At 37.2% G+C, this 15,425-nt stretch overlaps 1 protein-coding gene and 1 long non-coding RNA gene across 3 annotated transcripts in view; one reads left to right on the plus strand and one right to left on the minus strand.

Annotated features, from left to right (window-relative positions):
* The window catches only part of PKIA (cAMP-dependent protein kinase inhibitor alpha), a 96,732-nt gene extending 96,100 nt beyond the window's left edge, over nt 1–632 (minus strand). Inside the window, exon 1 of one of the 2 annotated variants that reach the window (XM_025922943.2) lies at nt 479–632. The gene's annotated coding sequence lies outside the window, so the exon portion shown is untranslated. The remainder of the gene's footprint in view (nt 1–478) is intronic. The other variant, XM_086695572.1, reaches the window with a different exon arrangement.
* LOC147572036 (uncharacterized) overlaps nt 1–15,425 on the plus strand; it is a 271,873-nt gene that overhangs the window by 146,778 nt on the left and 109,670 nt on the right. The window lies entirely within an intron of this gene.

The raw sequence follows: 15,425 nt of genomic DNA on the forward strand, positions 1-15,425 counted from the left end.
AGTAGGTGTTTGACATTGAAATGGGCACAGACCCATCCTGACAACTAGGGAGGGAGAGGACAGAGGAAGGCAAGAGAGGAAAGATTTCTGATTACTTCATCAAGCTACCTCCAAGGACCTGCTGCTCCAAAAACCAGAAAATAACCAAGTGAAGGCTGAAGTAGAAAGATAACAGTGCAACTCCAATTATTTCACATTTTGAATCTTCTTCAGTGTCTAAGCAAACCTGGCATTGCAACGGTCGATTATCTTGAAGAGTATAGAGGCTGACCGTCTTCTTTGTTTGCCCAGTAACACCGCTCCTCTAATCTCAGGCACTTGGCTGATTAACATTTCAATCCAGTTGTTGCTCCTTTTCCCTTTGCAGAATGCACCAGAGATATTCCCCTTCTTCCCCGTGTATTGCAAACCCCATTACTAACCGCGCGGAAAGAACCTAGCGACGTGGTGTGAAGCTAATAATAGCCGGGCGGCTTACCTTCTCGGGATGGAGTCAGCGCAAGTCCCAGCGCCCGCTGCCCCCGGGCCGCAGTGCCGCGGAGCCGGCCGAGTGCCTGGTCAGCTCCGCCGGCCCCCACCCCACCTGCCGGCTGCAGCAGCTGCTCTCGCCGCCGCGCTCCGGCAGCATGAAGTCATCCCCCGCCCCGGGCCGGATCACCACATTCCGTGCCAGTCGCGGGGGGAGAGGGACCTCTCCCGGCCGCGGGGAAGGGAGTCTGGAAACTGCTTCCGACGATCGCTACCCCTCGGGGTTTTAGGTTTCTTTCCTATTAATGCTTTTACGGAGGAAGCGTTGCCGGATTGTGGACCGAGAGAGAAGAGCCAGAGGGACTTTCTCTGCATAGCGCCTTTCCTCCGAGAGCTCCCCTGTCACGCCCGCTGTATGGACAGCTCCATTTGACTGTGTGGGTTTCCCACCCTCTTCATTTTCCTTATCAGTATTGTTCATTTCGCTGAATTTGAGACTGGGATTGTCTTTTGACATAAACATTCAAACGCTCTGGAAATGTTTTAAATTAGCAATTAATCTTTCTAAACCCCTTGGAGCACGCCTCACTTTCCCCCAACGCACACGCACAAATGCGCACATGTACACACACAGCCAAACCACTCACAATCATGAAAGCTGGGACCTCTCACCCTGTCGCCTACGTAATAGAATGGGAAACTCCCAAAGGAGTGGAGAAGTAGGACCGACCAAAGAAAGCACTCGAGGAAACAGAGAGGGGTGGCCCTAGGATTTTGTTGCTGTTTAGTGGTGCACTTAGTGTACAGATGTTGCCTCTAACACCCTCCCCCCCCCCACCCCCCGCAATTGGGCTGGCTGCTCCGGTGACAGCTATGATATTTGGAAGCCAAGAAGCAGAATCCACATTAACAGATGGCTGTATCTTCTTTTTGCCTCCGAAGGATTTATCAGAATTGGCCTTAGGAATAATGTAAGCAAATACACATATAAGCCCCTTCTTAACCTTTTTTTAAATTGGCACCAGCTATTAAGCTGTCTCTCTTTCTCCCTCCTTCTCTCTCTCTCTGTCTCTCTCATTTTTTTTCTCCCGACAACCCCCCTCCCGTCACTACCTCCCTCCCTTTCTTTCTCTATTCTGACCCACCAGTGGTTTGGGGATTTAAGGAGAAAAAAAGGGCCAAGGATTGCCCTCTTTATAGCAAAGCTAGTGCTTTTTTCTCCCAGTGTTAAGCCATTCCCAAGTAGAGATGTTCTTTGACACTAGACTTCAGTGTGAATGGAGTTTCCTCATTTAACTTACTTTTGGAATTCCCATCACTAGGTACAAGCCAGTTTTACCTTGTGGATTTGAACAGCAGCATAAGCATTGCATTGCATAAGGCCAGGGAAGCACATTTGATCCATAAAGAAAGAGCTCCCTCCCATCCCTCTGTTTAGCAGTTCCAAAATTGGGAGGTAGTGTAGCAAACAGAATTCCAACAAAAATCATTAAGAATTCTTGGTCTTAGAATGCATGCTTTTTGGAAGCTGCAGCAACCTAATTTATCTCTCTGAGCCTCAAATTTATAAAATTAGGCCATTAATATCACCAAGGTTCTTAATCTGTATCAAAGAGTATGTAGAATCTGGATGGGAATATTACATCTTTAGTTTTGCTAATCCATAATTGAAGTTTAGCATTTAGTATTTCCTTTAAATATAAATGCAGGCAATGAACCACAATAATATTAGGGGAACCTGTGACTTTGTCACCAACAGAAGTCCCAGATAATTTCCTATCTCAGTTTTTGTAGATATCTCAAAATCACTATTCTGATGGTACAATCAAATCATCATCACCTTTTTTGTTTTATTTAATACACTATATCTATTCTTAGAATGAGTTTAGATATATGGAAAAATTAAGGAGATAGTACAGAGTTTCCATATCCCACTCCCAGTTTCCTCTATTATTAACTTTTTACATTAGTATGGTACCTTTGTTACAATTAATGAACCACTATTGCTACATGGATATTAGCCAAGGTCTGTACAATTTCCTTGGGATTTACCTAATGTCTTCTGTTCATTTCCAGGCTCTCACCCAGGACACCACATTGCATTTAGTTGTCATGTCCTCTTAGACTCCTCTGAGTTATGATAGTTTCTCAGATTTTTCTTGTTTTCGATGACCTTGACAGTTTTGAGGAGTAGTGGTCAAGTATTTTGTAGCATGCCTCACTGTTGTAATCTGATGATTTTCTCACCATAAGACTGGGGTTATGGTTTATTGGGAGGATGACCACAAAGACAGAGTGCCAATTTCATAATGTCACATCAGGAATTTATACTATAAATGTGATTTATGACTGTTGATGTTGACCTTGATCACCTGAGTACGGTGAGCTCAGATTTCTCCACTGTAAAGTTACTCCTCCTTCCTTTCCATACTGTGCTTGTTGGAAGAAAGTCACTATGTGAAGCTTATGCCTAAGGAGTGGAGAGTTGTCCTCCAGCTTCTTGACCGCAGAGTATGTACATAAAGTATTTGAAATTCTGCACAGGAGATTGCCTATTGTCCCCTAAATATTAATTTATGCAACTTGTTTATATCAGTACAGATTCGTGCATATTTACTTTATACTTTGGGTCATAATCCAATACTACTTTATTTTGTTCAAATTGTTACAGCTTTACCATTGGGAGCTCTTTTTGTTGGCTCCTGTGCTCCTTTGATGTGTGCATGTGTGTGTTATTACTTTTTTTACTTTCTGGCATTACAAGGTGCTCCAGGCCCATCTTGTATATTTCCTGCCCCAGGCCTAGAATCAGCCATTTCTCCAAGAAGTCCTGATTCCTTTTTATTGGAGAATGGTAATAGAAAACAAGATCTGGGGGCGCCTGGGTGGTGCAGTCGGTTAAGCGTCCGACTTCAGCCAGGTCACGATCTCGCGGTCCGTGAGTTCGAGCCCCGCGTCAGGCTCTGGGCTGATGGCTCAGAGCCTGGAGCCTGCTTCCGATTCTGTGACTCCCTCTCTCTCTGCCCCTCCCCCCTTCATGCTCTGTCTCTCTCTGTCCCAAAAATAAATAAACGTTGAAAAAAAAATTTTTTTAAAAAGAAAACAAGATCTGGGCTTAAGGTGTGGTGGTTGCTAAGGGGATATCATTTTTTAGGCTCTCTGAGCAGAAATATATATTTGTAGTAAAAAATATATATTTTTACTATAGACATGTGTACATATTTATAAATATTGCTAAATGTAACTATCATACTTATATTGAGCTAAATATGAGTTTGTACTAATGTCTTCAAGTGTAATCTGTTAACACATAGCTCGTTTTAGCTTCTTCTCCTTGCTAATTCATAAATTCCTACAACGAGAGTAAGAAATGTGGCTCCAACAATCTTTCATCCATTTGCTCAACTGTTCAATTCCAGTGTACACATATAGCAATATAAGAATTGTTGGCCCATTACCTCAATATCACTATTTTTGAGTATCGTTTAATAAACCATTGTTACATCTTGTTATTTAGTGAATTTAAATGCTTGTATATTTCTATATCACAAATTTTGTTTTAAAAATATTTTAATAACTGAATTTAAAAATTGGTAATTAGTTTCCTTTGAAGTTACATATATTATATGTATGAATTTTAAAAGTGTTATTTTAAGAAGAGTTACATAAACTGCTCCAGATTGTTAAAGAGAACCATGGTAAAAAGGAGGTTAGGATCCCATCCACAGAACATTTTTTTTGAGGATATTATGAGATGATGCAAAATTGCCCAGTGCAGGCAATGAGGGGAGCTCATGCTTCATAAGTGTTACCCTTGGCCACTTGGGCAGGCTTCCATCTTCCTTTAGAGTTTTGAACACCTGGAAGACAGAATATGCTAAATCCTGTGCTTAATAATTTATAGTTTATTTACAGGATTTGCTAAGTATCAGGTGCTAGAGGCAAAAGTCCATATAATGTTAAGGAGAAGGAGGAAGAAAAGGTGAGGGAACCAGAAGACTGATATGACTCTGAAGTTCGGGGGTTTTGTAGTTGAACAGATCTGAGCTCAGATCCTTTTATTCACAATCTGATTTTGTCTCATTTTTGAAATAAGAAGAACAACGGCTATTACATTGGCTTGTCCTCGAAGGTGAAAGTAGATGTTTGATCTTTTCCTTTAATTTTTCTGAGGCTGTGGAGATTAAGTGTGGCAACTTGGGACAGTCCTAAAACATATTCTGTTGTATATGGTATAATTTCCATTCTATGAAGCCAGACTCACTGGAAGTATAGACAGTTTCTCGTGATAATTTAAGTTCCTTCATCTATCAAAGTACTCTTGCCAGGTGTTTTTACTCATGGTGGAGAATCAGTGTTGATGGTGCTGGAGAAAAGACAAAAATTAAAGATGTAGAATGGCAGAAACGAACTGTTCAAGTACTATACCATGACAAGAGGTAAAAGGGAACTAGAAAGAAAAGGAATAAAAAATGAGAAATGTTTCATGTCAACATATAGAGCTTGAATCTGTCTTTTCAGAACCTGACATACACCAGTATGCCAGATAACTTCATGACTAGAGAATAGAGTGAAGTGAAAGATCATTTTTTTTTATGCTATGACTTCTCATTGCACAGTCTTTTTTTTAAAAAAAATGACCTTTTGATCATGACTTTGAGGTCTGCAGTTCTTCCTTTCTGATATCCTGGAATTAGAGATCAAATGGCCTAATGATATCATGAGTCTCAGCAAGGGACAATGTGAAACCAGAGCCAGAGGCCCTGTGTCCCTGAAGCTGTTGGCAGTGGAACCAGTCCTTTGGGTTAGGGAGTTGTTCCAGAAGAGGCTCATTTAAATGCAAATACACTGTCAAGGAGTGGTAACCAAGTATAGAGTATCTCATTAACAGCCATTAACAATTTAGCAGAGATTAGCTTCTCAGATTTATTATGGAGAGGAGTTGTCAGGGTGATTTGGCTCCAATGTCTGTCACCCACTGACTTGCCAGGTCTCCTGCTCTCATCACTCCACAGGAGTGTGCCTAAAGCTGGAAATTTGGTTTACTAGAAAAGAATTGGGCAGGTAGTACATGATAGTCAATATTGTTTCACATAATTTTGATTTATAAGAAAGGTTAGGAGAATTTCTATGAAGTAGTGTGTGTGTGTGTGTGTGTGTGTGTGTGTGTGTGTGTGTGTGTGGTGGCTGCTGACTAATCATGCTCCACAGAAATCTTAAAAGTTTATGACAAACATTTCTTTCAATGAGGTAAGAAAATATATCATGAAAAACATGTACAGATGTAATTCAAGGGTAGCAAAGTTATAGTTACAGTAAAAGTTGCATTCAAATAATTATACATAGACTAAGATTTCCTGCACTAGTAAAAAGTACTGATACAAGAGTACAAGGTAACAATCATTCATATGAAGATGGGTACTAGATAATGAATAGTATCAGCAGATATAACTGAAAGAAAAAAGAGCACTACAAACAGAACAGAAACTGTTTCTTTAGACATTGCTAAGAATTCACCTTGTTTTTACTGGTGAAGATTTGACATATAATACGAGATCAGTATAACACAGGGAGAATTCTGTGATTGGAACTCTATATTTAATTGTGAAATGTATATTAGCTTAAGTAAAGTGCTTAGTAAACGGCGTATGATACATTCAACGGAGTGGTGTAAGTAATTCTCAAGTACACCTTTTTTGTTTATCATCATTATGAAGTCATGAAGTAAAACAATCTACTTAGGCAATGCTCTTTAAATCTTTTTAATTTCAAGTCTTTTAAAGACTCTGACCAAGCCAATAAATCCCTTCTGCAGAAAGTACTCTTTAATGAAAACTTTTCTATTGTAATGAATGGATTATTAAATAGTATTTATAAAGAATTATGTTTCTACATTTCTCCATTTTTTCCATGAAAAAGGAATATTCAATTCTTCAAATCCAATTTAGTCTAATAAAAAAAAAGAAATTTAAATGTGATTTAAACATTGTTTTCAGTGAACTGTGTTTGGTCTGCAGAAAGTTGATATTTATTCAGCAGGTATTGACGGAGTGTCCAATACGTGCTGTTCTAGGAACTGGAGATAAAGAAGTGAACAAATGAATCTCTTCCTAATGGAACTTATGTTCCAGTAGAACAGGACAATAAGCGGACAAATATTGCTTTTTAGTTGGTGAGAAGGGCCATGAAGGAACAGTATAATGATGCAAGGGTGGGTGCAGTTATATACAGTCCATGGACATTTGAGCAGAGACTTGGAAGTGTGAGAGCATGCTATATGAATATAGTCAATCCTTGAACAACATGGGTTTGAGCTGCGTGGGTACATTTATAGGTGGATTTTTTACAATACAGTACTGTAAATGTATTTTCCCTTATGATTTTCTTAATTAATTTTCTTAACATTTTCTGTAGCTTACTTTGTAAGAATATAATATATAATACATATAACATACAGAATATGTGTTAATTGACTGTTTATGTTATCAGTAAGGCTTCCAGTCAACAGTAAGCTGTTAGTTAAGTTTTAGGGGAGTCAAAAGTTACACATGGATTTTCAAATGCACAGGGTGTTGGCATCCCTGACCCCCATGTTGTTCAAGGGTCAGTTGTACATTGAAAAAGAGGTTTGGCATATGTAGGGAGGTGGGCTTATACCTTCTGTGTTAAGACTAGAAGGCTAATTTGTTTGTAGTGAATTGCTCAAAAGGAGAAATTGTTAGAAGATGAGATTAGAAAGTAGGTGAGTAACAAATCATGTAGGACCTTTTTTGGCAGTGGCTAAAAGAAAGCTTTAAGGGATTAGAAGTTTGTTTTGGGACATGCTAAATTTGTGATACCTATCAGGTCTTAGTAGAGATGTGAAGTATACAATGGATATAGTAGTCTGACATTCAGAGAGAGAGATACAGTGGCTGAAGTAGAAAATTTGTGAATCATCATAGTATTTAGTCTTTAGACCAGATGAAACTACTTTGGAAGTGAACATAGGCAGAGAACAGATGATGCTGGAGGACTGACCAATGGGACACTGCAGTATCTAGAAGATCCAGCAAAGGGTACAAGTCAGCAGAGATAAGAACAATTGTCCCAGAAGTCAAGTGGAAAGGTGTTAGAAGGAAGAGGGAGTGATTATTAGTGCTATGCCACTAGTAGATTGAGTAAGATGAGAACTGATAATTTAGTCTAAGATTTGGCAACATAGAGATAATTAATAACCTTGAAAAGAATAGTTTCTGTATAACGGAGAGGACAAAAATCAGCAAATGGGAGAAAGGAAGTGGAAACATTAAGTAGTTTTGAGTGATTTGCTATAAAGAGAAGCAGAGCCATGGAACATTAATTAGAGTGGAGTATGGGAGCAAAGAAAGTATTTTTTTTCCCTTTAAAATGGGAGGTATTACATCTTTATACACTGATGGGAACATCTAGCAGAGAGCGTATAATTGATGATGTGGGAGAGAAGAGACACAATAGAAGAAAAATCCCTGATTAGGTAAGGGGAGAGGGACCCAGTGCAGAGTGAAGGGTTTGGCCTGAGATCGGGGACAAACATTTCTTCTGCCAAAAGAAGGAAGGCAGAGCATATGGTTTCTGATAGACCCAAGTAGGTTGGTAGACTTGATGTTTGGAGCTTGTGGAGATTCTATTCTGATCTACCTACGTTGTCAATGAAATAAGCATCTGAGAATTTAGAAAGAGGCATAGGTGTTGGAGATGTAAGGAAAGAAAAGTTATGAAATTATCACCTAGGGGAGAGGGAAAGAAAATTGATTAAGTAGTCAGTTTTCTGCTAAGTACTAAGAGCTAACGTAGGATTAGTGATTATAAATTAAATGAGACCAATTAGCAAGGTTGCTCCTTTTTCTCCAGCCATATTTAGCTGCTCGGCACAGGTACTGAATTGGCATAAGATTCTATTTTGCGAGGGTTGGCATTTTGCACAGCCAATACAGCTGAGAGTGAGGGCCAAGGGACTTACTTCAGAGTCCACACAAAGGAGTGATTCTAATGATGGACCATGGACTGTAACAGGGTGAAGCAGGGAACTGAGGAATTAGACCTTGAACACTACACTTGATTTTAACTGTATATTGGATCACAAGAGCTGAAAGTCCTGACTCAGAGTGGTATGTTAATAGCAAACACAACTAGGACCCCCATGGTTCACCTGGTCCCACAGGAATAGTGTTTCTTTCAGCTTAATTCCTGACTGTAATTTCTTGGCACTTAAGTCAATAGCATCATCTAAAGTGAGGTGCATATTTTTGATAAGTCTTTCAGAAATGCATTTTACAAAACTTGTTTTAATTTTAAAATTGCTAGTATAGAAATAAGTATAACAGAACTTGCAGTGTTTTCAAGTGCTTTGCAAGTTACACTTGGCTTTGACTTGCAGAGCACTTCCTCTAACATTGGAAATAAGAATAAAAAATAGAAATTAAAGAAAACATTTTATCTTCAAAGAGATATGTAGTCCTCTTTTGTTTTGTTTTGTTTTGTCTTGTTTTCTAATCTGGGCCAAATTTCATTATTGACTTCACTTCCATTTTTTTCCCTCCAATGTAAGCAGTATATGAAGGCTAATTTTCCCCCTCACTGTGTATATAAAGGCATGTTTGCCCCCTCGTGGATGATTCTGTAACTGTCACCAGGAATTTTTCTTATTTTTAGTGGGAAAAAAAAAGACTGAAAGTACAGATATTGTGGTCAATGGGAATTATTTTTAAAGAAACATCAAGAGACTGACCAAAAGAGATTCAAATCACTAGATATTTAATCCTCTTCTATTAGTTTAAAAACTTGGGATGATGTTAAGGACCACACTTTAACTGAATCTGTAAGATGGTGGTCAAAGAAGTTAAAAAATTGACATTCTTTTTAAACATGGGAATGAAGAATTATGAGAGAAAGCTAGTCTCACCCTTATTTAAATATTAAAATCCTTAATGTTTGTAACTTAACTGAGAAGCATGAGATGGCTTTTCTTAAATTAAAGATTATACAAATATAAATAGAGGAAAGCCTGACATTGATTAACTTTTACTTGCTATGTAGGAAATTGTACGAGTTATGAGAAAGTCCATTCTTAAGACTGTGTGCACACCAATGAGTCTAATGTTTCATTAAGAATTTTCTGTACTTACTAGAAGAAGTAACTTCAATGTGCTTAACTGAGCATTTATAATATACCTCCTAGAGAGCAAAGAGTATCTTCTAACAATCATTCCTTCTTTTTTTTTTCACTATTTCATTCATAAAAAAACATAAACAAGAAAACAAACTTTTGAAGACTTAACTATGTGCTTGGCACTGTTAGGTCCTGGGAATAAGATATAGTTGTTTTCCTTAAAAGAGTTGCAATTTGATGTAGAGACAAAAATTGCAATGAAATGTTATAAATTTCACTGCCAAAGTTTGTACATGATATAAATCCAAGCAACATATTTTAAGTTCATTCTCAAGGGGTAGTTCACAGAGGTTTCATACAAGAAAGGGCCTAAGCTGTCTTGGAAGGTCTTGAAACAGAGGAAGAGTGGGAGCTGGCCACGAGAGGGCAAAGGTAGCCTAGTCTTAGAAACTAAATGTACACAGACATGAACTTGTGGCTTATGTACCCATGCTTAAAGACCTAATAAGGACACTTGCTGATAGCTTCATCATCATCACCATCACCATCACCATCATCATCATGTTAACGGTAAATGAATGCTTATTGTCAGTCAAATAAACTACATGTAGCACCTACATATAGGTGGTTTTCTACTGTCTACCTTATCCGTTCAACATTATTATTATTTTACACAAACAAAAATGAAGGCTCAGAGAGCTAATTTGTTCAAATCTAAGTGTGTGCACTTTCAATAACACTCACTGAAACTCTGTGCTTAACTGGTTAAGAATGACTTGCTCATATGTAAGATCTCAAATAGTGGTTGATAAGTATAATAATCTCATGAAAGGTAAAGTGAAGTAGTCTACTTTAATGTTTATGGTACCATTTGGTGAATGCACTTAAGTGCCAAAAAGGAATAATGAAAGTGAGAAGTACACAAAAAATAGAGCAAAAAGTTCATATATGTACGTCCATGGGGAGCAAAGATTTTTTTTTGAATGTTTAACTTTTTGGTACATAGCAGAATATCACATTCATATCATCGTTAAGCAGCATCAGATATAGCATCAGATGTGCATAGACACACAAATAATTCACATTGCCTGCACATTATAGATAAGTACATACTCTCATAGTTCTGTACAAATGAAATAAGCTGGAATTTCTCATTTACTTAACAATTAGTATATTTGAATCATGTTAGGTGAAGAATTATTGATTGGAAATTTTATGTTTGGATTTTTTACACATAACAACAACTTTTTTTAGACTTAAAATACCATATTCAACAAATGGGTTATTATGCTGGAGAAAGTGATCAATGCAGTCAAGTGCCTGGAATCTAAGCACTATGAAAAGTAACTGAAGAACTGAGAAAAGATGAGATAAAACAAGACCAGGAGGCAAAGGTGATGGCTCGAATCTACATTAGGAGTTGTCCAATGAAAGGGATTAAGTTTTTCCACACTGAAGATTTTAGACCAATTAGCCAGGTTTAGGTGGATAAAAGGATGAACATTTTAGCAAGTAGAACCTTTCAACTATAAAATAGATTGCATTTTAAAGTAATGAGCTTCCTGTCACTGAAGTGTTTTAGCAGAGATTGAAGCTAAGAAGTTGGAAAAGTAAGAGTTTTTACAATGAGAAAATTATTTGATTCTATGTTACCAACTCCTCATAAATTTGTGTAGTTCATGCGTTCCACTCGTGACACTTAATTGTATGAAGTCTTTAAGTGGCCATTCAAAGTTGGCTGTTTCCTGTGCCACAACTCAAGAATGTTAGCCTTCCTTTTGTGTAAATCTCATCTTCCCCACTGAATTATCATTGTCACTAAACAACGAGATTTCTTTCTTAAAGAAATGAAAAAGAAGAAACACCCAAACTAAGTTTTTACAAAATTGTGTTATCAAATTTAGTTAACCAAAAAAACTTCAAATATAGCAGCATGAGTTCTCATATACCCTTTACCCAGCATCCCCCAATGGTGAGTTTATGTTATCGTAGCACAATGAAACCAGAAAGTTTATATTGACACAATACTTATCATCTAATTTTTACACTAATATTCAAATATTGTCTATTTTGCTGTGGTCCAGGTTCAAATCCGCGCTCCCTTACTGCATTTATTTGCCATATCTTCTCATTCTTCAATTTAAGATAGTTCCTAGGTTTATCTTCATGACCTTGAACTAATGGAGAATCCTGGCCAGTTATTTTGTAGAATGTTTTTCAATTTGGATTTGTTTGATAAATTTCTCATGGTTAGACTGAGGTTATGTATTTCCTGACAAGAACACACCACAGGGAGATATTATGCCCTTGGCAATGCACCATATCAGGAGATTCAAGAAATTCATATGTCTCACTAATGGTGATACTAACTTAGATGGCTTGGTTATAATGATAGCTGCAAAATTACTATTTTTCCCTTTGAAATTGAGATTGCTCAAATGTTCTACTTCTTGTTTTATTTTCTCACACTAATTTTTTTTTTTTTTAATTTTTTTTTTCAATGTTTATTTATTTTTGGGACAGAGAGAGACAGAGCATGAACGGGGGAGGGGCAGAGAGAGAGGGAGACACAGAATCGGAAACAGGCTCCAGGCTCCGAGCCATCAGCCCAGAGCCCGACGCGGGGCTCGAACTCACGGACCGCGAGATCGTGACCTGGCTGAAGTCGGACGCTTAACCGACTGCGCCACCCAGGCGCCCCTCTCACACTAATTTTAACATGATCAATAATCCCTGGTTCCAACAATTACTGTGCTATTTGACAAATTATCATTTTCTGTTCCCATTATTTCATCTACATTTGTTAACTATAATTCAACTGAAAGGAAGAGCTGTTCCATCTCGTTCATTTCTGTATTTATTCAGTTATTTATTTATATATATCAGGATGAACTTGTGGGTATTTATTTTGTTCTGTGGGTTAAAATCCATTTCTATTATTAATTATTTTGTTTCTCAAATTGTTCCAGATTTGGTTATTGGTACTACTTCAAGCTGTCTCCCATGTTTTTTCCTACGTAGCCATACAACTTTTTGAGTCATGCCTTACTTTCTGGCACTACAAATGTTCCAGACCCTTCTTTTACTTTTCCTTGTCCTAGCCTTGAATCCGTCATCTCTCCATAGAGTTCTTTTTCTTTGCATTAAATAATGGTATTTAGAAATCAGCATCTTGGTATGAGGTGTACTAATTGCTATTCAAACTACCTACTGGCTCTTGAGTAGACAGACTTAACAACATATGTACGAATACATACATACACACATACAAATATGTATCCATTTTTATATTTATCTTTTTGGGTACAGACACTCACACACACAGAGTTCAAAATGATACATGAGTTCAGACTACTACCTTGATTCCAATCCAATCCCATAGGGTTTATTCTAGTCTCTCTTATCCTTTCCTTATTTGTAACTCCTTTCGCTAACAATTGAAAACCCAATTCTCGTTATCCATAATCTATTTTTTGCTCAGTTATAGAATACACATAAAATATTTAAAAATCATTAACCTCTACCTCTGTGAAAAATAAATTTACTAACAAGTTTAATATTTGTGTATAGTTCTTTTTGTCTTTAGCCTTGCAGTATATATTAAGTGTATGTTTAATTACAGTATATTATAGTACTGTTTTCCAAAGTTACTTTGGAAGTTAGTTCTCCCTACCTCCTTTTGTGTGATTTTGTTATTCATTTGTAATAAAGTGAGGTTTATTTGCGACTCTCTATGTTCCGTTTTAGTATCCTTTCAAATCCTGCTTGATTTTAATTATTTATTTACTTGGGTATGTGAAAATGTTCATAGTTTTAATTGGAACTATACAATAATATAAATTCACTGTCATCTCCTTCTCATCCCTTCTATCCCATTCCCATTCTTCCCTTCTCTTCTTCTTTTCCCTGCTGCTTCCTATAAATAATCAATTACACTAGTTTCTGATTTATCCTTCCTGTATGTCTTTTTGCACAGATGAGTAGATACATGTGCATTTTGCTATAGTCCCTTCTTTCTTACGTGTAAAAAGTGGCATAGTATAGATATTCTTTTGAACTTTGCTTCTCATGTATGTTGTAAATCACCCTGTATCAGTTGATACAGATATTCTTCATTTTTATTTTTTATAGCTTCCTCGTATCCATGGAGCGTGAAAAAAATCTGGTACTTTGTGCTCAACTCAGACCTAATGGGCCAGAATTTCTAGCAGAAACACTGATAATCCATATATGTAATAACTTCCCTAGATAATTCTTTTCATTGGGTAAGTTTGAGAAACACTGGTTGACATCTCTACAATTAAGATGTCTAAAATGAAAACCAGTTATTTAATTATTCCTTCTTCCAAACTGTTCCATCCTGCAAATCTTTTCTTCCTCAATGAATGGCACCATGATTCAAATATTCAAATAATAACTCAAAGAAAAAACCTAAGAATAATCCTTGATTCCTTGCTTTTCTTCAATTTTTGCATAGACTTCATCAATAAGTGCTCTGGAATCTATCTCTTCATATTCATTGCCACCATCTTTGTCTAACGCACGGTCATTTCTCCCTTGTTCTACTTGAACAGTCTAGTATCCCACAAGAATTTGATCATTTCCACTATCTTCTCAAAACCATTAATGGCTTTCACTTGCATCTAAAATAAAATAAAAATCCTTAGCCTTGTAGATTCTGGTCCCTATCAATTGATCAGCTGTGTCTTGTGTTGATCTCCTTCACACTGGTATCAATCAATCATTTACCCAGGTACAGGATGAGATTTTTCATGCAGTGCTTCTGAGTAGGGAGTTTCTATTATATCGTTTTTATTCTTCCTCTTTATCTTTCTTTCTTTCTTTCTTTCTTTCTTTCTTTCTTTCTTTCTTTCTTTTTCATCCTCTTGTTTCAGCTTTAATGTCACTTCCACTTAGAGATCTTTCCTGGAACCATTTCTAAAACAAGTCACTTTCCATCTCTCCCTTCAGTCAATCTTTATCTATTTTGTTTCCTTCCAAGCAACACTTAAAAATAAAGGAATGTAGATGGACAGATACTTTTTTGTGTAGCAGGATTTAGCAAAAGTTTTTAAAAATGGTGCCATTGAGAGCATGATATGGTAAGTTTTCTGAACTCTTCACTAACTCAAGGGAGAAAAACTAGAACAAACTGTTTACATTAAAATGAGCTCAACCTTCTTTTGTCAGATTACTGTATATACTATTATTCCCTTCTTGTGGAACTCCTCTCTCATAAATGATCCTAAAACTCTGTGTTTTATGCAGCTCAAGGAAGTAACAGTCCACATCTATCTGTGACAAGCATGGACTCTGATTAGTTCCTTTCTGTTACTGATTCTTCATGCCACATTTGGTAGCTGTAGACACTTGTCTTATGTAGCAGTTGTATGATACTGACCCACTGTTGATTCAGAGCCTTGTGAACCACATAAAGCTTCCAGGGTGTTGCTAATCTCTTATTGATTGACCAAGATTCATTGGATTCCCAGCCTTGCAATTTTTAGTGCCCAGGTCATTTATTCCCCCAAACAACCATTGTCCATTGCTCTACCAACGAAACACACACACACACACACACACACACACACACACACACGTGCGCACGCATGCACACACACAGTGTTTTTGTTAGTTTAATCTTTGTTTTTCCTTTCATCCTAGCATGAAAAAATTAGGAAACAGAGTTAAGCCAAACAAAAACAAACTTTAAAAATAAATTTGAATAGTATCCTTTTCCTCCAGAACATTCCTCTAAAGTAGCATTATCATTAATGGCAGAACAGATCAGATTTTTTCCTTGGACATGAAGGCATGATAAAGATAT

Source organism: Puma concolor, chromosome F2, assembly GCF_028749965.1.
Source record: "Puma concolor isolate L17-30 chromosome F2, mPumCon1.1.hap2, whole genome shotgun sequence".
NCBI classification, from domain to species: Eukaryota; Metazoa; Chordata; class Mammalia; order Carnivora; family Felidae; genus Puma; species Puma concolor.